The sequence below is a fragment of the Ambystoma mexicanum genome, chromosome 5q, assembly GCF_040938575.1.
Source record: "Ambystoma mexicanum isolate Mex_15411 chromosome 5q, UKY_AmexF1_1, whole genome shotgun sequence".
In the NCBI taxonomy this organism is placed as follows: domain Eukaryota; kingdom Metazoa; phylum Chordata; class Amphibia; order Caudata; family Ambystomatidae; genus Ambystoma; species Ambystoma mexicanum.
Window position 1 is genome coordinate 214,999,780 of NC_090933.1, and position 24,957 is coordinate 215,024,736.

Here is a 24,957-nt window from a genome sequence, read left to right on the forward strand (position 1 = left end):
GTACCCCAACGTGGTTCTCTGTGTGAGTACTGCTGTCATAAAAGTACCATCTGTATGTGAGAATAAAAATTATTCCTCTGCATAATTTGGGATCCCTAGAACTGAGACTGTGCAGATTGCTTTTTTTCAATTCATCAAACCCTTCTTCCATTGCCTCAGTCCACACGATTTTTTCTTTCGTTACCTGTGCTTTTTTCAAGGCCTGTAAAAGGGGCCTTGTATATGAGCTGTAGTCAAAAACCCATGCTCTGACATAATTACATAGTCCTAGAAAACTCTGCATTTATTTTATCGTGTGTGGCTTGGCTGTTTTTAAAATGGTCTCCGCTCTTTCAGGGGTAACCTTCTTTCCCTCATGTGTAATCAATTGGCCTATGTACAACACTTCATGTTGGCAATATTGTAACTTGTCAACTTTCTATCCTTTGTCAGCAAGTATAATCATTGGCTGAACAGAATCGCGTCTGCACTCTTCCTCTGTGGTGCTGCAAACTAAAATGTCATCTACGTATTGCAGCACAACGCTCTCTAAAGCAATATTGCTCAAGTCATCTAGAGGACTCTGTTAAAAATTGATGGGTACTCGCAGTACCCCTGAGGCAGTCTTGTGCTTTTTAATCGCACTTGTCTAAAAGTAAACAATGTCAAATCTTGTGAGTCTTTGTGCAATTGGATTGAGAAAAACGGATTTTGCAAGTCAATCACTGTGTAATATCGTGCATCAACAGGTATATTACATAAAATTGTAGACGGATTAGGGACTAGAGGGAACTCGGCCTCTAAAGTTTGGTTTATTGGACAAAGGTCTTGCACTAGCCACCAAGACCCCCCCTTCCCTTTTTTCACTGGGTAAATCGACGTATTTCATGGTGACTCTGACATCACTAAAATACCTTGGTCCATCATGGCGTAATTTGTCTTAAAAATGCCTTCATCTGCCTCTCTAGACATGGGATATTGTCGTGCTCGAGGTAAAATTGCTCCTGGTTTCAATTTAATCTTCACTTCCCCAACTCCTTTCAATAAGCCTACGTCATAGGGGCCAGTAGTCCATAATGAAATTGGCACTTTCGCCATATCTTCATCAAAATATTCATGCTGCTTCTTTGCTAGCATCATTCTCTGCGGGGCTTCTCTCTTGATTGCCTTTACCCAATAAGTAATGCACATTTCAAATATCACAAAATCGTCAGATATATAATCTCCAAACAAGTCCTCATCAGTGACGTCAGTCACTTTGCAACCTTCCTCAATGGCAATTATTGTGCTCCATGGTCTACCTTTATCATCAGTTGCATCAAGCAAAGCCATATTTCCTCGGTCTATAGCTGCTTCTATGTCTAAGGGGAAAATTCGGCCCTCCTCTTCGTCCATGGGTATATGAGGTCTAAAGAGAAACTCATCTGGTATTCTCATGGTTCTGCCTACTAGACCTGGCAGCCATGTTAACAAAACACATATCCCATAATGGAACACTTTGGGTTCCAACGGTATCACTCTATGCGCTACTTGCCCTGAGTATGCCCTGATCATTTCGCACACATTTAAATGGTGCATTCCCGGTGTTGAGCATACTATGCCATTGTCTGTAAACAAAATGGTCATAATCATTTTTGTCATTAAATCTCGTCCTAATATGTTGACAGGCGTTTGCCTCGAGTATATCAGTGGCACTGTCATATCGCATTCTCCTATGGAGACTGGTAATTCTTTTGTAAAAGGAACAAGACTAGTTGCTCCTGTAAAGCCCTGAGTATTCATCGCATCGCCAGACATTGAAAATGTAACCTCATGTATGCACGAGCGCGTTGCACCCGTGTCTACTAAGAAGGAAAAAGCTTTGCCGCCTATAATCACGTCTACCCTTGGCTCATCATATGGAGTCGGCATAATAGAGGGGACTGAACACATCAGGTCTCAGTGAGCTGTCCTATTTCGGGTATAGTCTCACTCCATGACCCGTGAATGGATTTCCTCCATCAAGTTAACACCTCCTATTCTACGTGTCATAGACAGTTCTGTGTTCGTGTTCTGCTGAAGTTGCATAGGAGATTGATGCAATTGTCCTTGCGGTTGATTACCTGTTACTTGCTATGATTGCAAGCCTTTCTGCACTCTCAGCGCTTGCTGCTGCACTGTTTGATCTTGCGCAAATCCAGTTCCGCCCTGCTGCGAATATGCAGGTGGATTTGGCATTCCCTGTCTTGAAAATTGATCATTCTGTACCATCCCTTGGCTTCGACACATACGAGCTATGTGTCCTGTCATTCCCAATGTCCAACATATAAGCGTCTGTCTCCCCGTCTTCCCATATTGCGTGTTCTGATTACCATTTTGCATATTCTGGAACCCTCCGTGATTATTCTGCCAATACCCTTGATTACCTTGCCAACCTCTCCCTCGCTATCCCCTTCCTCGTGGAGCATATCCATTATTTGTCTGATCAAACTGTCTTTGGTTATTTACTTGTGGCATGTGTACTGCCTGCTGCGAATTTGATCTGCCTACGTTAGTTAATATTGCCCCTTCAATGGCATACTTGGATAGTTTTTTCGGAACTAATTTTGCTTCTTCATCTTTTCATGCATCGTCCTTTTTGCGATTCTTTTCCTGCAGCAGTCTGCAATAATGTGCAATGGTTAACTGGATTTCCAACCATGGTTTGGCTTCAATCCCCACTAATGTCTTGAGCTGTTTCTGTACCTGCTCTGGCAGCCCTTGGCATAATATATGATAAAATACAGGTATGGACTTCCCCCAAGACTCACGTGTTTCAAGCACCCATGCGCCTTGAAAACTCTTAATATAAAGCAACAGGCATACAACTGAGTGCTCTCGAGATGATCATTTTTTCCTTTCCCTTGTGATTCTTTCTGGGCTTGCATTTCATGGTATACCTTATCAATCGTGTCCGTGAGTCAAACTCGTCTTCTAGATTTACTTTAGACGTACCTGGTAATGACTCGGACTCGGGAAAGAATTCCTCTATGTCTTCTGATGCTACCCGTGGATTGGGATTTCTTACTTCCCTTCCCAAATACTCGACTTCTCGTGCTCTCTGCCTTCTTTTACGTTCCATGTCGTCATCGACTTCCCTGCGCTTTCTCGCTTGTTCTCTTACTCTATATTCCTTTTTCTTTTTCATATCCCATCGTTCATATGTCCTTTGTATTTCCTCATCCCTTCGTCTTTGTATTCTTTTCTCTTATCTTTTCCTGTTCATCATCTTCTATTCTTTTTCTTTCTAGCCTTTCCTGTTCATCGGCTGTTCTCCTTTATTATCATGTTTTCTTTGCTCTTAGGCGCTTTTGTTTTTTAGCTTGCTCATCTTGATACAACTGTTCTTGTCTTTATCTATCTTTTCTTTTCGCTCCTTCAACTTTCAATCATTCCTCCCTCTTTTTCTGTCTTGCTTGTCTTGATCTCCCCTTTGTCTTACATCTTCAATACTCTTGCCATCAAGTTTAAGTATAATCTGACCTCCCAACCATTTGTTCTGTAAGAGCGCTATCTCGTCAGTTTTATCCTTATCTCCTTTCCATCTCTTTATTTCTCTTCTTAAGTCTAAAAGTCTAAAGATGTGCTTGCTTGATCATTTCTCTCCTTACCGAGTCTCTCCTTGTCCCTTGGGACTTTGGAGGTTATATCTTTCTCGGTGTCTTTCTCTGGTGACTCATATGAGGGATAACTATATCCCGTTGCTGCTTTAAGTTCTCTTAATGGGTATAATCCTTCATATTTCTTAATCTCGTCTTTTGTTTCAGACGGGGCGGGCGGAGCAGAAGGCTCTTCACCCCCCTCTTTGCATATATTGAGTATCCAATCTAAAGGCGGCTCCTCCAACTTCTCGTGTTCATACATTTTCCAAAGCTCTAGACTCGCTAGGCGCTTTTCTAACTCTTTCCCTGTGTACGCAGCATGCAAATATGTCGTCATATGCTGCAGAACTGCTCTCGATAATGACCCACCTTGTGGCCATGGCATAAACATTTTATCTTCGGTCTCTTTAACCCATTCTGCACTGTATTGTTTAAGTTTAAGCGTGTGCTTTGGTAGTTGTTTGCAAAGATGCACTAATGGCGTAACTTCTTCCATTTCTGAACCTTTACTTTTCTCTTTGCTACCACTTGCTTATGCTTTAGTTACAATTTTCAGTTTTACGTCTCAATCAACATACACTTATGAGCGAGTACCAACCATTGCAAGCTCCAATCCTGTCACAATGCAATTTTTTACTTTAATCTTGCTAAAAAACAACCATCAAAGTTTAATCTTAAAACAATCAATTTTCTCGTCTCAACTTCACGTTTTTCAATTACTTAAAATATTTATTTTTTCAACTCTGACGTCATCACACCTGTCAACCACATAAAACAAAACAGACAGACTTGACCGGCCACATGTACGTACTCCTCACAATCTTTTTCTAAGACTCGTCTTACCCTCTAGATCTGCTCCGATTGGAACTTAAGCTAATTCCTTTAAGAAAGTCTTTAAGCAATCTCGTCTCCTATATGTCCCTCGTAAAGGGGGCTCCAAATTAAAAGCTTCTGCTAGCACTCTTTAAAGTCTAGGAACAGGGCGTATCCTCATAGCGTGGCTACACTCGCGTCTATTTTTCCTCCTATATTACTTGACCATTCTCAAGTCAATAAATATCTTGTTTCCCATATAAATATATATTACACTCTTACTCTTGCATTATATTTTATCCTGCTTCCCTCCGTTACTCTCCGTTATTTACTACGCATACATCCCTTTGCCACACTCTTTGGTCTATTCACTCACTGTTCGCATGTTTTTTATCTTCGGACCCTTGGGATCACCGCCTTTGTTAATGCTTCTTCGAGCCGCTTTCCGATCTGCTTCTCGTAAATGTGGGAGGGGTTTCTATGTCAAAATAGTGGTCCTGTCAAACCTTTCCTTGCAAGGATTTTTTCCTATTCTAACCACTATCTACGGGGAGCTTCACGTCCTCTCAGCCGAATGGAAAATGTTGTGCGATATTGCCTAGAGTCTAAAATTACTTCTGTCGACGGCCGATGGTATCTTATCTAACCATCAATCTCTGCTATCAAGTGAACTGAAGGCTTCCAGCCCTTTAAGATGAGTAGCAATACCCTGGAGATGGATGGGGATGCAGATTCTACTCGTACATCAATAATCAAGACGACACAAATAGTTTGGCAAAGGTTTTTCTGTTTTAATGCAAGTCTTTAAAACGGGGAGTACAACGAACATCAGCAATCGCTCGATGCTCGGTCTCTAACTATTTCATTAAAAAGTTGGGTTCTTATACCCATAATTGGTCATAGCAAGACGTGTTGACCTGTGACATTACCAACGTCATCCTACGTGGCAAACTACAGAAACTTATCGGGAAGCGGGATTGGTTCTAAGTGAATAACTAGGCATAGGTACTATATCTGTATGGAGTAACTGAGAGAGGTAATATGATAGTCGACATCAGGTGGGGCAACTAAGCCCTCCCATCAAAATGGCCACTATGAATGTCACTAAATGTATGACGTCCCTTTGGCTACACAAACTATAGGACCCTCAACTACGTGGCCCCCTACGATTGGTTGGCTTTAACCCCTGTCAGTACTTTTCCACCTACGTGAGCAGCACGCAGACCGAACAACCAGGTGCAGGTGACCTTGTCTTGATACCAGCTTCCCATCAATTAAAATATCATCCATCATCACCTCAATGGTCCAGTGTCAATTAGTCCTTTGAAACTGGCCTAGAGTCTGTACTGTTCTCTGAGAATTTTTAAGGAGTATGGGTACTATCCAGCTTCCGTGCGTAGGTGTGATCTTCTCGTTCATCCAACTTTCTTCCAACACGTGACTGGACACCATGAATTGAGCCTTTTCGTGTATTTGATTTTATTCTCTAGTATTCCTCTGATGTCTTTTGTTTTTGCTTGACCTTCCTAAACAGGAGTTTCTGTTCTTTCATGTTAATTGTATCTAATGTCATCAAACTCCCAGTTTGATAAGACCTTGGCTTTCTTGGGTCAGTGAACTCCTTAGCTTAAATGTATTCTGTTTAATTCAATTGCTTTTTGTAACTGTGACACTGAACTGAGGCCTTCTTGCATTGTTCAGTACTGCTTTATATGTAGTGGAAACATTCATTCTTCACTTAATCCATATGTATCTATGAGGCATATAGGTATATGTTGGCGCTTGCCGCGGTCTAATCTATTTTAGCATATGTCTAGCTTTTTGATTGCTTTGCTGCTTGCGTTTCATTGCATCTGTACACGTTTAAAGTAACTAAATATCTTCATCAAGTTTGTGGCATAAGTTTCTTCCTCTTGATCCCAAGATGTCACTTATCCTTGGTACTTCTTTGTTCTTTATAAATCGTCTGCCTCTCTGGTTTGGTTATCTTTCTATCTGGGTGTCGATTCAACTTTGCATGACGTCACCATTCATCCTGGTCATTCGGTTTCTTTGTTTCCTCAATGGGTAATTTACCTCCCATATTCTCTTTGCTATAGGTATTCTTATGGGTACTGCAGAGTCCTTGCTCTTCTCTTTGCTGGTTTAACTGTTCAGTATACGCTTCAGGTAATGTAGGTGGGGCAAGTGGAGTGGGGGTACTTGACTCCTCCTCTACACATCACTCTCTGCCACACAACCAACAGAGCACCTACCAAATCCTGTGTTCATGCAATCATTCTAGTTGCCTTTTTAAAATGCTCTTCTTGAGTTGCAGTGCTTCCAATAATACTGTACCAATATAAAATCAGCAAGCTTGATTGCAGCGGCACCAGAGTCTTCCCAATTTAAAAAAATCCCATTTTGGTTTCAGTTTATTTGCATGGAATGCCAGCTTGTATTATACACGTAATGTGTGCGCGCGTGTGTAAATAAATATACACTTCTTTAAATGCTCTGTGCAATTTGCATGGCCCTTTCTTGGATTAAGGGCAAACAGGACGAATTATTCTGCATATCTGCAAAGTGGATATAGCAAGTACAGCTCCTGCCGCTTGGGAATACTGCTTCTAAATCTGCTGTTTCTGAGCTGAAGAATGTGCACTTTGTATGACCAAATCTTTTCTTGAAATTATCTCGTGTATCTTGGGTGCTACCAAAGCGAACCTTGGATTCACATGTGATTGAGTTAAGGGTAAGAAGCTATTAAGAAGAAGAAAAATGGATGGAGAAAAGAAGCCCTATGGGTGAGAAGGCCCTGATGCTATGTAATTTAAGCTGATATCATCAACTGGGCATGAGTTCATTGTTAAAAGAAAACACACAGTGACATCTGACGCAGTCAGCTATGTTCAGTGGTCCAGGTCAGTTTGCTGAAAATCAATCGAATGAAGTCAACTTCCGAGGGATTCCATCTCAGGTTTTGTCCAAAGTCTGCATACATTTTCCCTATAAGACGCAATATGCTAACAGTTCTACTGAAATTCCAGAATTTCCATTTGTATCTGAAATTGCACTGTAACTGCTGATGCCCGCAAACTTTCTAGACTGTTTTGTATATACAACATGTGATTTGATACTAACTTCATTTGTTTCATTTGTTACCTCGCGGCAGTGCTGTGTGTATTGTCAGAAACCTGAGGGTTTTCTCGCTCCTACTCCCCCTGGATCCTCTTCTCAGGTGGACAGGGAAAGGGCATCGCTTATGGATCCTGACCCTGGCGGTGGTGAAGCAAGGGAGGATCACCTGGGTGGATGGTCTTTGAGGATTGGGAGTGGGGTGCCCACAGGCGAAACATGGTATCCCCTTTCCCTTTTGTCGTCCAACCTACCCCTCCCCCAGCCTTTATGGGCTACTGCAAAACCTCTCCCCTCATTTCCCCACATTTAACCTCTGAAAGTACTAGGATGAGGAAGAGAAGACAGAGTAATGAACACTAAACCTTCCTTTTACCACTCTGGTACTGGGACAAAGAAGATGCCTGCAGAGTATGAGTCAGGCATGTCCCCTTAATCATAGTCCGGCAAGCCCAACTGAGGATCCACACCTGCAACCTGCTAAGTCTTTGCAGGCGTATAAAGAGAGGGTTAGAGAACAACACAGGGAGCAACAGGGAGGCCTGTGAGAGAGACTGGCACGGGACCCTTTTCCAAAGGAGGCAGCCGAGGTGGAACCGGTGTAGGAGCCAGGATGCCAGCCAGCAGCCCAGAAAGACTGTACATCCCAGGGTGAGTTGGAATGTTGGGCTGTTACAGATGTGGGAGCCTCCACTGCAAGGAATTGTCAGCAGGAGCTGCAAGCCAGCAGGAGAAAGGACAACGCGTCCGCATCTGTGCAAAGACAGCAGATCTACCGACGTGGGCAAGACACCCGAGTGTACGAGCAGGGCTCGCAGAAGCTGGCCCGCTGACTTACGAAGCAGAAAAGATGCAGCAGGAGACGCCTCGAAACAAGGCCGAGGACTGGTGAGTGTCGGGGAAAGCTACTAGACAGCCAGGGCATTCTTAGTGGGCTGCAAATAGGTATTGAATACTGAACTGAATAGAAACTTGAAATTCAGCATATGAAAGGCATTGTGAATTCCATATGAAAGCAACCTATGGAAAAGGGCGCATGTGTGAAAGAGTGCCATAGAAAAGTGGGACATCAACAAAAATGATTATTTATTATTATTAAGACCACCACAAAGTGAACTGTCTGAGTAAATACAGTGCAGCAAGGCCAAAGACTGGCAAGCGGTGTGTAACATGTTATGGCAGAGCCAAGAGGCTAACCAGGAGATGGCAGAGGAGTTTAAATATTGCACATAAAGCCAAGAGGCCAACAAAGAGAAATTAAGAGAACGTGACTGTACATAGGGATTAGTATAGAAGAACCTGTGTGGGCCAAATATCCTAGGGATCCTGGTTGCATGACCTCTGGTGGGTGGTCTGTGTGGTTTGACAACTGCGCCTAGACCAGTGAGCCCTGAATTGCGAAAACCCAAAGACATTGTGAAATAAACCATGGAGAAGCACTGCAAGTGAACTGGTGATGCAATCCAGAAGGAGGGGTCAGGTTGACCTCGAGTTGTTAAACTTTTTGAAAAGTCTGAAATAAGTATAAGTGGCTGAATTAAAGTCCTGGGGAAGGGAACCCTGAGACTCAAGGAGCTGCAAGTATCGTCTTGAGAACGAAGCCTCAAGACCTGTTTCTTTTTAACTGTTTCTTGGAACTTGGGGAAGGGAACCCCAAGGATTGTGTGGAACTGTATTACCTTGAACGTGGGAAAGGTAATTTTGAGACTTTTGTGGAATGTTCTTGAATTTGAGAAGGGGAGCTGAAAAGGAAGCTAAGAGCTAGAAGAAGCTCATAATTTAGTGTTGATCACCATTTCTTTGATTATTGACATCTCTACACGTTGTTTAGCTTTAGTTGTGAGGGCAAGCATAAGTTTTGTACACAGACTTTTAAGTTGAACTCACTTTCTTTAGTTTCGTTAAGATAGGGCAATCCCACCTTAGCATAGGGCATGTTAGGCCTTATACCATCCTGACATTTGAGTTAATAAAGTATTTTATTTTGAATCTGTTGTCTGTCTTGTCTCATTATTCCTTCACAGTTTGTATTTACCAAGTGTAATACACATCTCGGTATACGATATTTATTTGAAACTTTGTTTTGCGTCTTACACAAAAGCAAATATTTGACGTTTCTTTCGCTTATGATTTTTGCCAAGGCAGATTATGGTCACAATTACAGAAAAGGAGGAGACTTTACTGGTTGAAACAGATGTCGACCTGAACTATTTTCCTGCACCATACCACAGCATCAGGTAGATATAACGTTTAGTAGATTGTATAATGATAACATGTTTTAACAGTCTCTGGTCTAACTGACTGTGCTGCTTTCCTTTATTCGCTGCATGGAGGCCTTCATTCTTATTTTGCTTTCTGAGGCTCAAATTCAAGCTGCAGTGATTTTATTTTGTTACTCCCTGCATAGTTAAGGGCACTTGGCATACAAAGTATCGTCTGCTAGTTTCCCATGATTTACACTTCTGCATCATGGAGTTAAATCATCCTCTAACGTTTGCATTGCACGGATTATCTTGAATTTGTAATCTACTGCGTAATGTTAAATAAAACATGTGTCATTGCTTCTGATTTGTTGGGGCCTAGAATGAGAGTTCAGTCTTTGAGGCGAACCACTCTGCCGTTGGCTCTTCATCTCTCCTTTCAGTGGACCATTGACAAATATGCGTATCAAAACCTCAATCAAAATCTCAACGACGCTCCCCATTCCATTCCAGAAAACTAAAAGTGGAAAACAGGACTCACCCTGAACACCTTTATCCGTTGAAACCTTTGACGTTTTAAAGTACTCTTGCAGGCACCAAGGCTTATTCAAGACACAACTATGTTTTAATGAGCTAAGCTATCCAATTTTAATTATGTGCAACACATCATGGGTCATTCGTACAACCGATTAGAAAATACGAGGGCCTCATTGTCAGATAGAGGTAGTGCCTTGACGCGATTCAATGAAGTGGGCCACATGTTTAGCATTCCTTTAATATGGACGGGCCACGATTAACAAGCACATTGCAAACATAAGGTCACACCGGTCCCACCTTACATTCACCATGTCAAAGTGGCAACAAAATAAAATAATCACAATGTAGCTGGTAAGTGACAACTCATCGACACGTGTCCTGGCGGGTCTCAGCTCTGCACGAGGCTAGTATAGTTTTCACTGGCTTTGAGGCAGTCGTATTCTCATATCTTTTATAACCTGCAATAATGCGTTCTTAAATCGGGCCTATTCTTTAATTAGCACACATTTCATCTTCTCTATCAATCGACCCTTTAAACTGAGGTAAGTAAAAGATATAAATTGTTGTTCCAGTTTTTGTAATACTTTACGGCTGGTTTTTATTGCTAAAAAATTACACTTAACAATAAATATGATGAAGAATGTATGCATTCAGCCCCTCTTCGTTTGATGTGGAACAGCAAATCTCATTTCTGTGCAGCTGTAAAGGAAATTCATTATAATGTCCTTCCTTGCCAGAGATGGCCTCATTGTGATTAGTTACGTTGATAGTAAAACAACCTTTTTAAAAATGGCACAAGATACATGGCTGAGATTTCATTTGTCTGCTTTTAATGGGATAAAATGTGTGCGTCTCTCAACTTTCTGCTTTTTTTAACGTGCCTGCAAAAATTCATTATCTGATAAAGCCATCAAATATATATATATATTTTTAAATAAGCAGTATTTTTGTGGAAGTTTTAATTTCGTTGCATTCACGTAACATATACATGTATCTTGCAAGTTTGTTATCTCACATATATATTAACTGAAAAAACCTTAGTTAAGTTGTGCAGTTTTAACGCAACAAAACCCCTGAAATTCAGCGGATATGGGAAGTCATGACCAGCTTTACTCGGCGCACTCCCGTTGATGTCCCCCATGTTCCCTATAATGCCATGTCACACATAATGCCATTTTATATGTCGTTGTGAATCCCTTCTCTTATAATATGTATGTGGTCATGGGCTTTGCAACGGGAACGCGCCGAGTTAAGCTGGTCATGACTTCCCACATCTGCTGAGTTTCAAGGGTTTTGTTATACCATTGTTTTTTACAGGCCACTAGCTATGGCCTGTGGCCGTGTCCACTGTACATGTGCCCCCAATATGTTTCTTTTGGACCCACTAGGTGGCCACGGCCATTGACGTGTCCACTATACATGTCTTTTGGGCCTACTAGCCAGGACCTTTGGGCCTACTAGCCAGGACCTTTGGCCCTGGCGAGTGAGCACGGCCTTCAGCCGTGCCCACTATATATTTTAAAACTCTTATCAGGCCACTAGCCGTGGCTTCGGCCATGGCCAGTGGCCACAGCCTTCGGTCGTGTCCACTGTACATGTTACCCCAATATGTTTATTTTGGACACACTAGGTGGGCACTATAGATGTCTTTCAGGCCCACTAGCCACAGCCTGCGTGCTCACTGGCCAGGGCCATATTGCACTTCATGACATGTAGCACCAATACGTTACCCCACACCTCACTGTAGCTGTAAAATTCCACTTTTGTTTTTGTATCACTCATTTTTGTAACTTTCATTTTTAAAACTGTTTCCCCATATCCACGGTTATATTAGCAAAGTACTACAAATAACCCTGGTTCCATAAACGCCCACAAATATCCAGTTATCCATGACACACTCATATTTCCCAATCCTGTTTTCGAATAGAACCCCCGATATGCAAAAAATAACCGTCGATATTCTAAAATGTTGGAGTTCTGAACTTGGTCCCCAGGCCCCTCCAAGCTCCCCAATTTTACATGGTGCCCTCTTTTACCCTCCCCACCCCCTAGCATGATGCCAGTTCATCCTTTATCCTCCTCCAAATGGTATTTTTTCTACTTTTTCTTTTCGGCTAACTCTGCATATTCCTGTTATATTTGCGGTTATCTCTCACATCGAACAAGAAAAAAAAAGTTGGCTTTTTCATTTCTGAAAAGCCTCTCTCCTGCAAAGCAGCATGGGAGATATAGCTATAATTTTGGGAGAAGAGGGTGTGTCAGGCGTCCTCCAAAGAAAGTAACGACTGGAACACCAAAGAAATCCAAGAAGGAGTATACAGCAAGCAAGAAGTAATGCAATTTATTTAGGTGCAGATAACACCTGGGAAAGCACGGTTCAAACAGCCCCGTGGAACTGAACTGAATGAAGGGAGCTGTCAACGCCGTCCACAGCGGGCAAAGGTTTTTTCATAAACAATGTAATTTGCATAAACCATATTTGAAACATTTTGAAACACCTTACAAAAGCTAATTGTTGGGACTGCGCCAGTCCCCTAAAACCAAACATACATTGAATGATCATAAATGGTTTGTTCCTTCCTTGCCCCCACTGCACAACACCACTGCTTGCAACGTCAAAAACCTTTCCACACTGACCCACAATTGCGCTACAAAGCATTACGTGATTGTGCTGACCACTGGAACTTTCATCTGCCACTGGCCAGTTCCCATCGAACACTCAAGACATCCTGAGCTTGGCGAAGGGAGGGTACATTCACACAGAATCCAACCAATAGGGTGCCCTGCAGACATCAGCAAGGACACACAACACTGTTGCACCTTAGGGACACTGAAACTGTGCTGTTGATAAGTTCCCCGTTGCTTGTTCCCTCGCACCTCAGTCCTCTTCCAAGACTCATCTGTCAAGGGCGATTTGAAAACTCATACCCCACCATGGTTTGAATTTTATTTGCCTGTATTTAATTTCTAATTCACTACAAAGTCCCAGCAAGCACCTAGTTGCCTGGCTCGCTGGCCTCGAAAGTATCAGTGGACTGGTCTCATTCCACTGCATCCCTGTTCTGCTGGAAACTGCCAACTTGCAACATTTCTCCAGCACATCACCTTAGGCTGGGTGCTCGAGAAATCCATGGGCACCCAGTACATGGGGCCTATAGCTGCGAGAAGAAAAAAGGTTTTACTTACCTGAGGCCTATACTAAAAAATGGCTGTAACATTGTTCACATTGTGCTACACTACCCTTTCTACCCACTACCCGTGCCCCTTTCCCTTATCCCTGTGTGCCCCTTTCCCTTATCCCTGTGTGCCCCTTCACCCCCAGGCCTCACTCTGTACCCCCCAATGCCCTTCTTCCCTGTGACCTCTGCTGCTGCACCTGCGCACAGGTTACACTGCACAGTGTTCAATGATGTCCTCACCCCCAGGAGTGACCCCTCTTTTTCCCCGTTGCATCCCCTGTTACATAATTGATAGGTGCGCCCCCCCCTTGGCAGTGCCGAATTTGCACTTTTACCGCATTCCCCCCTTCAATTGATCCACTGATCCAACAACTTACTTGTCAAGTTTGTACTTACCTACTTGGGAATCCATAGCCTCGTACCCCATCTATGCTCCCCCTCATAATCTTCCAGTGAAGATTCTATTATCACGCACTCTTGCCCATCATCTGAACATGCTACCCAAAAGGCATCATATTCTTCCAAGTTTTCAGGTGGCATTGTAACCACTGTGAGGGGTCAGAAATGTGAGTCCGACAACTTTGTGAAGGTTTTTCAAAAGATGCCATTTTATTAACTCAAAAGGTTGGATAAATGCTTCACATCCCTACCCTGATGAGGATTTCCCTGCCTAAAATCAACTAAAGACAACATTAACAAAAGATTTCTGTCCCTCACACTTAAACATACATCAGTTTAACAAGGTAATATATGGCAGTTGAACAGTAACCAATATGATAGTTAAATTCACATCACCATCAATGTTTCTCCTTCCAATCTGGGTGAATTCCCCTTCCCCAGATTTGAGCAGGATTCTGTTCAAAAGTTCCAAACAAATGTTCAGGAAATCCTGTCTCATGACAAAGTTCCAGCTCAAGTCTCATTGTTCCACTTTGATAATAAAAGTTCCAAGATTGTATTCAACCAACAGTTCACAAGTGTTCAACAAAGTGTCCTCTCTCTCTACTTGTGACAGAGGCCTTGAAACAACTCATCAGCACAGAATAATTCCATTGGTTTCAACAAAAAGATCTTTGGTAGGATATTTCACCACAGTACACAAAGCCGTCTGGTTGACAATGTTAAACACTTCTGCAGCAGTTCACACAACCTTTGTGTCAATGTTATTAATTTGTCAGGATGCTTCTTCATTGATTCACAAAACGTTTTAGTGATAGTTCAACTTCTTCAAGATTGTTAACCACACCACACTACTTTAATGACTTCCACCTGGTCCACTCACCTGGCAGGCTTACTACGACAAACTTCGAGGGGATTGTGTCCTCCGACGTATTCCACATCTATGACAGGTAATCACCACAGCTGTGCTGCTTCAGAATTTTTTTTGGCGTCGATCCGCTGTCCATCGAGGGCCTCCGTCGAGGGTCGACATCACCGGATGTTATATATAGGACGCACTGCGCCCGTAGCCTCAGTTCTCTTTTTTCCGCAAACATGTTTGCTTCGGAATCTCAGCGCGCTCGATTCTTACTTTTCGATAACGATGTCTTCGTCTTCTGCGACCCGAAGTCGGGCTTTAAGAAATGTCGGCACTGCGGGTCGAAGATGTTCATCACGGACCCGCACAACATCTGCCTCTGGTGCCTCGGCGAAAGCCACGCCACCGACGATTGCGATGACTGCCAGCCCCTGCCTTCTAAGGCCTTGCGGGAACGTAAGAAGAAGTTAAAGGTAGGTAGGGGGTCTAAGCCCCATAAGTTGAAATCCGCTGGCCTTTCGACGATTCGAGAGGTGACTCTCTGTGTCGCCGGAAGTCCAGGGGGTCTCGGTCCCGGAGAGGTTCCCGCCATTCCTCTGCCTCTTTGAGGCATTCTAGGAAGCGCCGTCATTGGTCGCCTTCCCCGTCCTCGTCTGAGGACTACACGAGAACGTTGACTTGTCCCACCAAGTCTTCGTCGCCGGCAGAATGGGACGCATTCCGCCAGCAAATGATGTTAAATGTTAAAGGTATTTGTACCGCGCACCGTCACCAACGGAATTGGTCCCCAGGCGCTCTGGCGGATCTGCAAATGATAAGGTGGGAAGGTTTAGTAAGGTGAAGAGGGAGTAGGATAGTGAGAGGAGTGGTGTTCTGTTGGCCGCTTCAGCTCGGTATACACCAGATACTGAGCTTTGGTGTGGGTGTTGGATCGGTGTCAGTCCACGTGTGCTGTTGCTCCAGCTTATTTGTTGTTGCAGTGTTGTGAAGTGCGTGCGGCTTGCTGTGCGAGAGATGGTTGTGTGAATTTTTGAGTGAGATAAGTATGCAGAGTTTGAGCTTATATTGGTTAGTGGGTTACCTGACCTTTAGCATGCTAACATTCACAGTTCTATCCAAGTGTGGCACCTGTTGACCCCCCCACAACTCTGTCTGGATGCGGCGCAGGCCATTGCTTAGGATTCCATCTAGGTGTGGGCATGTAAACATTCAAGTCCTATCTAGATGCAACGCAGGCAATATTCACAATTCTGTCTAAGTGTGGACGTGCTAACATTCCCAGTTCTGTCCCAAGTGTGGACATGCAAATATTTGCAATTCTGTCTAAGTGTGGACATGCTAACATTCAAAGTCCTATCTTGATGCAACGCAGGCCAATATTCACAAGTCAGTCCAAGTGTGGCCATGCTAGTATTCGCAATTCTATATAATTGTGGCGCGTGTTGGTCTTGCCAACTATGTTATTATGTAATGCAAGGCAACTTCTACAATCCTGTCATGAATAAGTTCAGTCTCGTGGTTACAAATCTTTCTGCGTGTACGAGAGTCTATGGCAGTCTGTTATTGGGAGGTACGATAGATTGGCAGGGGTTTTCTGGAGTAGAGTAATTACTCTACTCCCCACCCATGCCACACTCAGTTTTTGTTGGTGTCTGTTGGCTGCTGGCTTCACTGGCTTCCCCTGCGGACACCTGCAGACACATCATGGAGCTGCCAATGTTGGACCCGCCCTTTGCCTTGGGGCCCTTAGCTGCAGGGGATGCCTGGCAGAGGGCTGCCCGGGTCAGGTGCAGGATAAGGAGGGGTAGGCCAATCAGGGCCAGGGGGAGGGAGCAGGAGGTGGGACCGGGGAGAGGGAGGCTCAGCGGCAAGCGCGGACCACGAGGCTCGCACTGGGTGAAATTAAGAAAATAATTTGAAAAAGCCTGGAGCTGGGGCACACACAAACGCTTACCTGAGGCCAGGGGTCTAAAATGGCCCAGGAAGCATATGTGCTGTGGGTTAAGCCCTACAACACAACACGAGGGAGAAGCCAATCAGGGCCGGGGGGGGGAACAGGAGGTGAGACCGGGGAGAGGGAGGCTCAGCGGCAAGCGCGGACCACGAGGCTCGCACTGGGTGAAATTAAGAAAATAATTTGAAAAAGCCCAAAGCTGGGGCACACACGAACGCTTACCTGAGGCCAAATGATGGCGATTTTCAAATCGCAAGGCACTGTTACGTCCACGCCTTCAAAATAAGCCGGCAGGGAACGAGCTCGGTCCACTGCTCATACTTCTTTGGGCTCGGGCGGTCGGCGCGATCATCGGGAGTCGTCGAGGTCCCGATCGGACAAGGAAGATCGCCGTAGCCGTGCCAGATCCAGGTCCCGGTCCTCGACGCCATCGAGACTGGTGGATCCTGTGAAGCCTTCGAGGAAGGCGTCGACGCCATCGGCGCCGTGTCCGTTGAGGGACTCTCTCGGGGCTCTGCCCTCGAAAAGGTTATCGACGCCGTCGGCATCTCGGTCGACGCCGATTCCTTCGACGCTGTTTGCGGAGGAATTGCCGGAGGAGCCCCAGAGGGCTGTGGAACCTCCGAAAAAGACTCTCAGTAAGTCAGTGAGGCCTATTTTTGAGCCCTACTCTAGTCCTCCTCCCAGATTGGATTTGTTCCAACCCTTGGATTATATTTTGGAGGTGGAAGAAGGGTCTGATGAGGGGATGGTTGTGCCTCCTGATGTCCCTGATGACTTGTTGTCTGGGCACAGTCAGATGGAAGAACTCAGTCCTTGCATGATGCCAGTGGTCTTGACACCTCTCCGGAGGTGGAGTTTGGCAGGCCTGAGCCTGGGTCGCATGCCGAATCCTCCTATAGGCGTCTTATGTCAAGGGTGACTGAATACTTGGGGTGGTCTGCTCCACCTGTTGATTTTGATCAGGATGATCTCACGGATCTATCCACTGACCCGGTGTTGCCATTTCACATGGCTTTGCAAAGGAGGGTGGCGGCGGCTTGGACTGCTCCGGAGAGTCTCCCGGCAGTTAGTGAGTCGCTTCCGAAAAAATACCGTCCAGCCAGTAGTGACCCGTGCTACTTGTCATTGCACCCTACTCCGGAGAGTTTGGTGGTGCAGGTGGCGTACCCTACCATCCCTCCTGATCGGGACGACAAGCGCTTTGATGGTTGGGCGAAGAAGGTATTTTCTTCTGGGGGTATAGCTTTCAAGGCAGCCAACTCCGTTTGTGCCTTGGCGAGATTCACTTATACTCTGTGGAACTGCGTATCTTTGGCGGCTGAGCATATTCCCGAAGGCGAAGAACGGGATGGTTTTCTAGCCCTCGTGCAAGACGGCAAGGATGCCATGTGTGAATCCGTTCAGTCGGGTTTGCCACGGCAGACTGTGTCAGCCGGTCCATGGCTGAGAGCACCGTGATACGCAGGTTTGCGTGGTTGTGGAAGTCGGGGTGTGCTCCTGATGTGCAATCCCGGCTTCTCAACATGCCCTTTGATCGTGTCCATCTGTTTGGCAGCAAGGCTGACGAGAGCCTTGAGAGGTTGCAGACCTCCAAAGCTTCAGAAAAGTCTTTCAGCGCTGCAGTTGGTCAACCTCCGCTTTTTCGTCCTAGGGGACAGCAATGGAGGGGAGGTTCCTTTCGGTACTACTCTACCTTTGGTAGACCGAGAGGAGCTGCCAGTCAAAGGGGCCACCATAGGAGTAGCAGAGGTGGAAAGCAAGGTACTCGAGGTGCCAAAGCCGCTCGGGCAGTTGCCTCCTTGCCCTCAGGCACTGCCGCAGCTGAATCCGCTCCGTCATGAGGCCATGTCCCATGGTTCGCTGGTTGGGGGAAGGCTTGCGCAGTATCTTGGAGAATGGTGTGCCATTACTTCAGATGTGTGGGTTCTGGAGATCATAGCCCATGGCTACTGTCTTCCTTTCCGGCAGAGGCTTCACGACAATCTACTGGGGAAGCTGTCTTTGAAGCGTCCGGATCTGCTCCTTGCGCAGGAAATCCTATCCCTGCTGGAGAAAGGCGCCATAGAACTGGTGCCTGTAGCGGAGAGGAACAAGGGATGATATTCCCCATATTTTTGAAAAAAGATGGAGGATTGAGACCCATCACGGACTTGCGTGGTTTGAACAAGCTCCTCAGGAAGGACAAGTTCAAGATGGCAACTCTTTCTCAAGTCCTCCAGGCCCTTCAACTTCAGGATTGGTTGGTGTCTCTCGACCTCAAGGATGCTTACTTTCATGTGCCGATTCATCCCAAGCCCAGGAAGTACCTGAGGTTCGCAGTTGGTGACTCGCATTTTCAGTTTCGGGTCCTGCCATTCTGATTGACCTCCGCCCCAACGGTCTTCACCAAGCTGATGGTGGTGGTGGCAGCATATCTCGGGAAAGGGGGGATTCACGTCTTCCCCTACCTGGACGATTGGTTGATCAGGGAACGCTCTCCCGAGCAAGTCCTGGATCATCTGTACGTCACCTGCCACTCCCTTCACAAGCTGGGCTGCTCCCTCAACTTAAAGAAGTCTCATTTGACACCTACCCAGCGGCTCCAATACATCGGAGCAGTGCTCGACACATCTCTGGGGCTGTGTTCGCCTCCCCAGGTGAGGGCGCATCACATTCTGCAGATGGTGGACAGGTTTCAACGTGCCCAGAGTCTCCCGGCGTTTGAGTTCTTGAGGTTGCTCGGCCTCATGGCATCCTGCATTTTCCTGGTGCCAGAGGCCAGGCTGCGGATGAGATCTCTGCAGTGGGCTCTCAAGATGCGGTGGTCGCAGTTCTCTGGCAGGATGTCGGATCCCGTTCAGTTTTCGACCTTGGTCGCCCAGGATCTTCTGTGGTGGGCTGTCGAAGGCAATCTGATGAAGGGAGCTCCATTTTGGCAACCCTGGCCGGAGGAGAGGATCGTGACGGACACATCCCTCACGGGCTGGGGAGCTCATGCCAACGAGTTGACAGCCAGCGGTCGTTGGTCTCCGTCGGAGTCCAGACTCCACATCAATTTGTTAGAGCTGAGGGCCGTCAGGCTAGCCCTGAAGGATTGTCTGCCGTCGGTGCGGTGGAAGAATGTCTTGATTATGACAGACAATACAGTGGCCATGCACTACCTCAACAAAAAAGGGGGGGCTGGGACACTCCTGTTGTGCAGGGAGGCGATGCAGCTCTGGTTCTGGGCCATCCAGCAGGAAATTTTGATCTCTGCAGTTCATCTGGCCGGAGACCAAAACGTGGTGGCGGACGCTCTGAGCAGGCAGAGCACGGTCTCTCACGAGTGGGAGCTGGCTCAGGAAGTTCTTTTGGAGATCTTTGCCCTTTGGGGAACCCCACAAGTGGATCTCTTCACCACCAGTGTCAACCGGAAATGCGAGAGATTCTGCTCGCTGGAATTTCCTCGAAGAGTAGCCTTAGGGGACGCGTTCGTAGTGGAGTGGTCCTTCCCACTGCTGTACGCGTTTCCTCCAGTCCCCGTCATTCCGCTAGTATTGCGGAGGTTACGGAGGTTCGGTTCCCGAATGATCCTCATTGCTCCAGCATGGGCCAGGAGAGCGTGGTACCCGGTCCTTCTAGACATGTCCATCTGTCCTCCACGCCGTCTTCGCAACCGAGGTGATCTGCTCTCACGGGAGGGGGATCGGGCTCTCCATCCAGAGGTCAAGTCTCTCGGCCTTCATGCTTGGTATCTGAAAGGTTGAGGTATAAGGATTGGGACCTCCCCGAATACGTGATGGAGGTGTTGCTTTCGGCCAGATGGCCCGCAACAAAGTCTCTGTACCGTTGCTGTTGGAGAAAGTTCTGCGACTGCTGCAGGGTACAGAATGTGGATCCTTTCCAATGTTCCATTGCTTTGATTTTGTCTTTTTTGCTTTCTTTAGCCCACAAGGGCCTGCAAGTGGGTACCATTAAGGGTTACCTTGCGGCGCTGTCTATATTTAAGCGCTCGTCTTAGGAATGTTCTTATTTTAAGATTCCTTTGATTTCTCCGTTTCTAAAAGGGCTAACTAATGTGTTTCCACAGTCTTCTTTCCAGGTGCCGGGATGGGATTTGAATTTGGTGTTAAAGTTCCTAATGGGAGCTCCGTTTGAGCCCTTACATTCTTGTCTGTTGCGACTGTTGTCCTTTAAAACTGTGTTTTTGGTTGCGGTTACTTCTGCACGCAGAGTGAGTGAGTTGCAGGCACTTTCCGCCAAGCCACCCTTCACTGTGTTCCATAAGGGCAGGGTTGTCCTTAGGGTGCGGCCTTCTTTTCTTCCATTTGAGCCAGAAGGTAATTCTTCCGGCGTTTTATCCTCCTCCACATCCTGGTAAGGAAGAGGAGAGGCTCCATAGGTTGGATCCTAGGAGAGCTTTGAGTTTCTATCTCTCAAGGGGGTTCCGGGTCAGAGTGGACGATCAGCTCTTTGTTAGTTATGCTGGAAGACGCTTGGGTCAGGCTGTTTTCAAGCAGACCTTGTCCAGATGGATCATTTTAATGATCTCAGAGTGTTACCGTTTGGTGGGAAAGGACCATCCAGTAGGCTTATGGGCTCACTCTACTAGGGGTATGGCTGCCTCCACTGCTCTGCAGAGGGGTGTTCCTATTCGCAATATTTGTGAAGCAGCCACATGGGCCTCTGTCCATACTTTTGTGGGACACTATTCCCTGGACTCCATCCATGGGCAGGATTTGGCCTTTGGTAAGGCAGTCCTCTATTCAGCAATTTGATTGGGCATTGTAAAATTCTGAAATTGTAAATTCTTTTCCCACCTCCATACAGTGGTACTGCTTTGGGAGGCTGTCATAGATGTGGAATACGTTGGAGGACACAATTCCCTCGAAGAACAAGTTACTTACCTTATCTGGTAACGTTCGTTCGATGGGATGTTCCTCTGACGTATTCCACATAAAACCCTCCCAGCCTGCCCCTCTACAGAATTTCTTATGTGATTGCAGCTTACGTTTCCGCAAGGCTTTCTGCAGTCATGCTGGCAGGAGATTGGTGCCACACGTTCTGGGAAAAAATTACAACTGAGGCTACGGGCTCCGTGGGCCCTCGAAGGGCAGCGTATCGACGTCATCGACGCAGAACACCTACGCCGAAAAAATGTCCGAAGCAGCACAGCTATGGTGATTACCTGTCATAGATGTGGAATACGTCGGAGGAACATCCCATCGAAAGAACGTTACCAGATAAGGTAAGTAACTTGTTCTTCTCTCTACTGGTGTATTTTCCAGTGCCAGCACTGATCAAAGTACTATGACATTCTCACACCTGGTGTGCTCTCCTGCCAGGCCAGAATAAACTACTACTTGCAAGTACTTCAGTGGTAAAGGTCAAACAGGTTAGCAATGTCTTTTGATTCACAACTTCAAGTATAATAAATGCTTTAAGGGAAACCAGAACCACACTGGTGCTGTTTGGTACACCTGTGTATTCGCCACACTCTCTGCAGTTTATGCTCCTGGCCCTCTGAATGTTCTCTTTCAGAAAGGCAGCCTGGCTGCCACTCGTTTCCCCCCATTTTCCATAAACCAACTGCTGATAAGGGTTCTGTTTCACTTTCCCACTTCTTTGGCTGTGGCAATGTGTTTTTAAACCATTTTCTTTTGTGACCACCTTTCTATAGGGGCAACAGTCTTAATCAATGCTCAAATTCTTAACTGCCTTCTTTTGGCTTGGGCATTTCTGGTTCTTTTGTAATTACCTATGTTTACTTCTCTTTTGGCTTTTGCAATGATTGTTTATCTTTTGTTTTACGAGTATTGTCCCTCTTGTTGGCTCTCAGGCCCCACAATGTCACTGGTTCGGCATTCAAATATTGCCCTCTCTGGTAGTTGGCTTTTATTATGCTCCACAATATTACAATCACACATCTCTTGTATGATTAAGTTCTTAATTTGCCCTTTGCGCCTTCTTAAATGAGCTTGGTTCACATTGGAAATATTAATCTGCTTTGCATTACTTCGATATTCAAAAGGTAGTTTCTCCAGCATGGGGTCTGGCATGGATTCACATGTTCATGAATATTCCCCGTCGTCAGGCTGGGAATCCTCGGTAAAGAAAAAACCAGTATCAGTTTCGTTTCTGATCTGTCTTTCGTAGTAATAACCAATCACTGGTCTCTGCGTCATACTGACCACAGCCAATGACTGCCCTCTACCTAAGCACCGCCTCTGGCAGCCATCTTCAGATTTTTACCGCACGTTCATGTGTTGGGATCCTCGTGCTATTGCTCTCGAGCGTTAGTGCTATTTTTTCACGTTTTTTCTCAAAAACTTCGTTTTTTCGGTCAAAAGAGCCTCAAGCTCCACCGACTCTCCATCCGATAAACGGGGACCCGTTTCGGATTCGTCTGCGCCCCTCAAGGGTGAAGATTTCGTCGAGCTACGCTTTTGGAGGACTCCAGAAGTTTCTCAGGCCCGGTCATGGCCCAGGAGAAGGGAAGCTCGACGCCCGGAAAGCTGTTCAGGGTCTGCCCTGGATGCCAGCTGCAGAACGTCTTCAAGGAGGACGAACACTCTTTTTGTCTTTACTGCCTACATGAGGACAAGACGCACGTGGAGAAGAACGGTGCGTTTTGCGGCAACATGTCGGAGCGGACCATGAAGGACCGCCATCAACGTCTCGCCAACTGGCTAGAAGGGAAGAGCCCGTCCGGCGAGAAGAAGAGGAAGAAATCCGAGCGGTCTTCTAAGACCTTTGAGGACGCCCCGGCGACGGGGGTCCAACATAAGGCCAAGCACCGCGAGTCCGCTGGCACCGGGAGCGCCGAACGGTCGGGCTCTACGGGCGCCAGGCAGGGCGCACCCTCCCCGGCACCATCAACCACGAGCCAACGCTCTGGGTCGGGTAAGAGGAAGGCCGAGCACCCGGCGAAGCTCCTGGAGAGGCCCCGGTCGAGCTCTAAGGCGGAGGGGGAGCGAGGCAGTGCCCCCCCCCTCAAGGATAAGGCGGTGAGCGCACCTAAGGTGGGGAAGGCCTTAATCCATCCGGCCAAGCCCTCTATCGAAACTGTCGCGGCGGCCCTGGCTCAGCCTGTGGAGGCTACACCAGTGGTGGCGACCTCGGGGCTCAGTCTCCCTGCCACCTCGGAGGGAGTCCTCTTTTGTGCCCATCGATAGGACCCCCGTGAAATCCCCCGTGGGGAAGAAAAAGGGGGGGCAGGGCGTCGTCGTAGATTCGGCCTCAACCTCGGAGGAGGAGCTGGTCGAGGTCTTAAGCCACAGCCTCGGCGTGGAAGAAGACCGGCCGCAGGGGACGACGACATCGTCGAGGGTACCGACGGGGCCCCTGATCGCCCGTCGGATTCCCCTCTGCCAGCGCCGCGAGACAACTCGGCGGCCATTTTGTTGGCTATACAGTCCTTATGCTCAGAGATAAGGACGAGACTACCGTTGCCGACGGAACCTCTCCCGTCGGGGGACCCAGAACCGGGACCTTCTGGTGTTCCCCCTACCAAGAGAAGAAGGATCCACCCTCCACCTCCTTTTCAGCCGTTGCGCCCCTTCCAGCCCTCCTCCCCGTCCACCCGAGGGGATGATACGGGGACTGATACGGCAGCGACGGGTACGGACGACGAGGTTTACGACGAGGATGTACCGTCGTCGCCTCCCACCAGGGCTTCTCCGCCCGACGAGATTGGATCGTTCCACTCTATGATCGCCAGGGCATCCGAGCTTTTCCAACTCTGCCCTGAGGAGAAGAAGAAGGAAGGTTTCCTTTATCAGCGGCGCGAGGCCAAGAGGAAGACGGTCCTCGCGGTGCCTCTATTGGACGACATTTGGGATGAGGGCCTCACCCTCCTCAAGAACCCTTCCACGACGCCAGCTAGAAGAGACCGGTACGAGAAAAAGTACCGGGTCCCGGACACGGCCCCCCCTGTGCCTCCGGGCGCAGCCTACCCCGGACTCCGTCGTCTCCGCGGCGGCCAGGAAAAAAGCGGGGGGGGGGGGTGCGGCCTCCACATCGACTTCCCCACCGGACGGCGAGGGAAAGAAATTGGACGCTATGGGACGCAGAGTCATCTCGTCTGCAGCGACGACGATTAAAGCTGCCAACGCCTTGGCTATCGTGGCCCGATACGACAGGGAGCTCTGGTACAAACTGGCTCCCCTGCTGGACTTCTTGCCGGACGACAAGAGGGCAGAGGCCCTGGAGATCCTGCAGGAAGGTGAGGTGGCTTCGGACCACGCCATTACTGTTGCGACGGACATCGCCGACACTGGGTTCCGCCAGTTGGGCAACGGCGTTTGCCTTAGGCGGCGTGGATGGCTCAAGGCTACGG

The 24,957-nt window shown here is 47.0% G+C and overlaps 1 protein-coding gene and 1 pseudogene across 2 annotated transcripts in view; both read left to right on the forward strand.

Annotated features, from left to right (window-relative positions):
• ZNF407 (zinc finger protein 407) overlaps window positions 1-24,957 on the forward strand; it is a 2,669,902-nt gene that overhangs the window by 174,746 nt on the left and 2,470,199 nt on the right. Inside the window, exon 2 of one of the 2 annotated variants that reach the window (XM_069620736.1) lies at window positions 9,675-9,766. The gene's annotated coding sequence lies outside the window, so the exon portion shown is untranslated. Of the gene's footprint in view, window positions 1-9,670; window positions 9,767-24,957 lie in introns of both variants that reach the window. The other variant, XM_069620737.1, reaches the window with a different exon arrangement.
• LOC138498244 (elongin-C pseudogene) lies at window positions 7,173-8,362 on the forward strand (annotated as a pseudogene).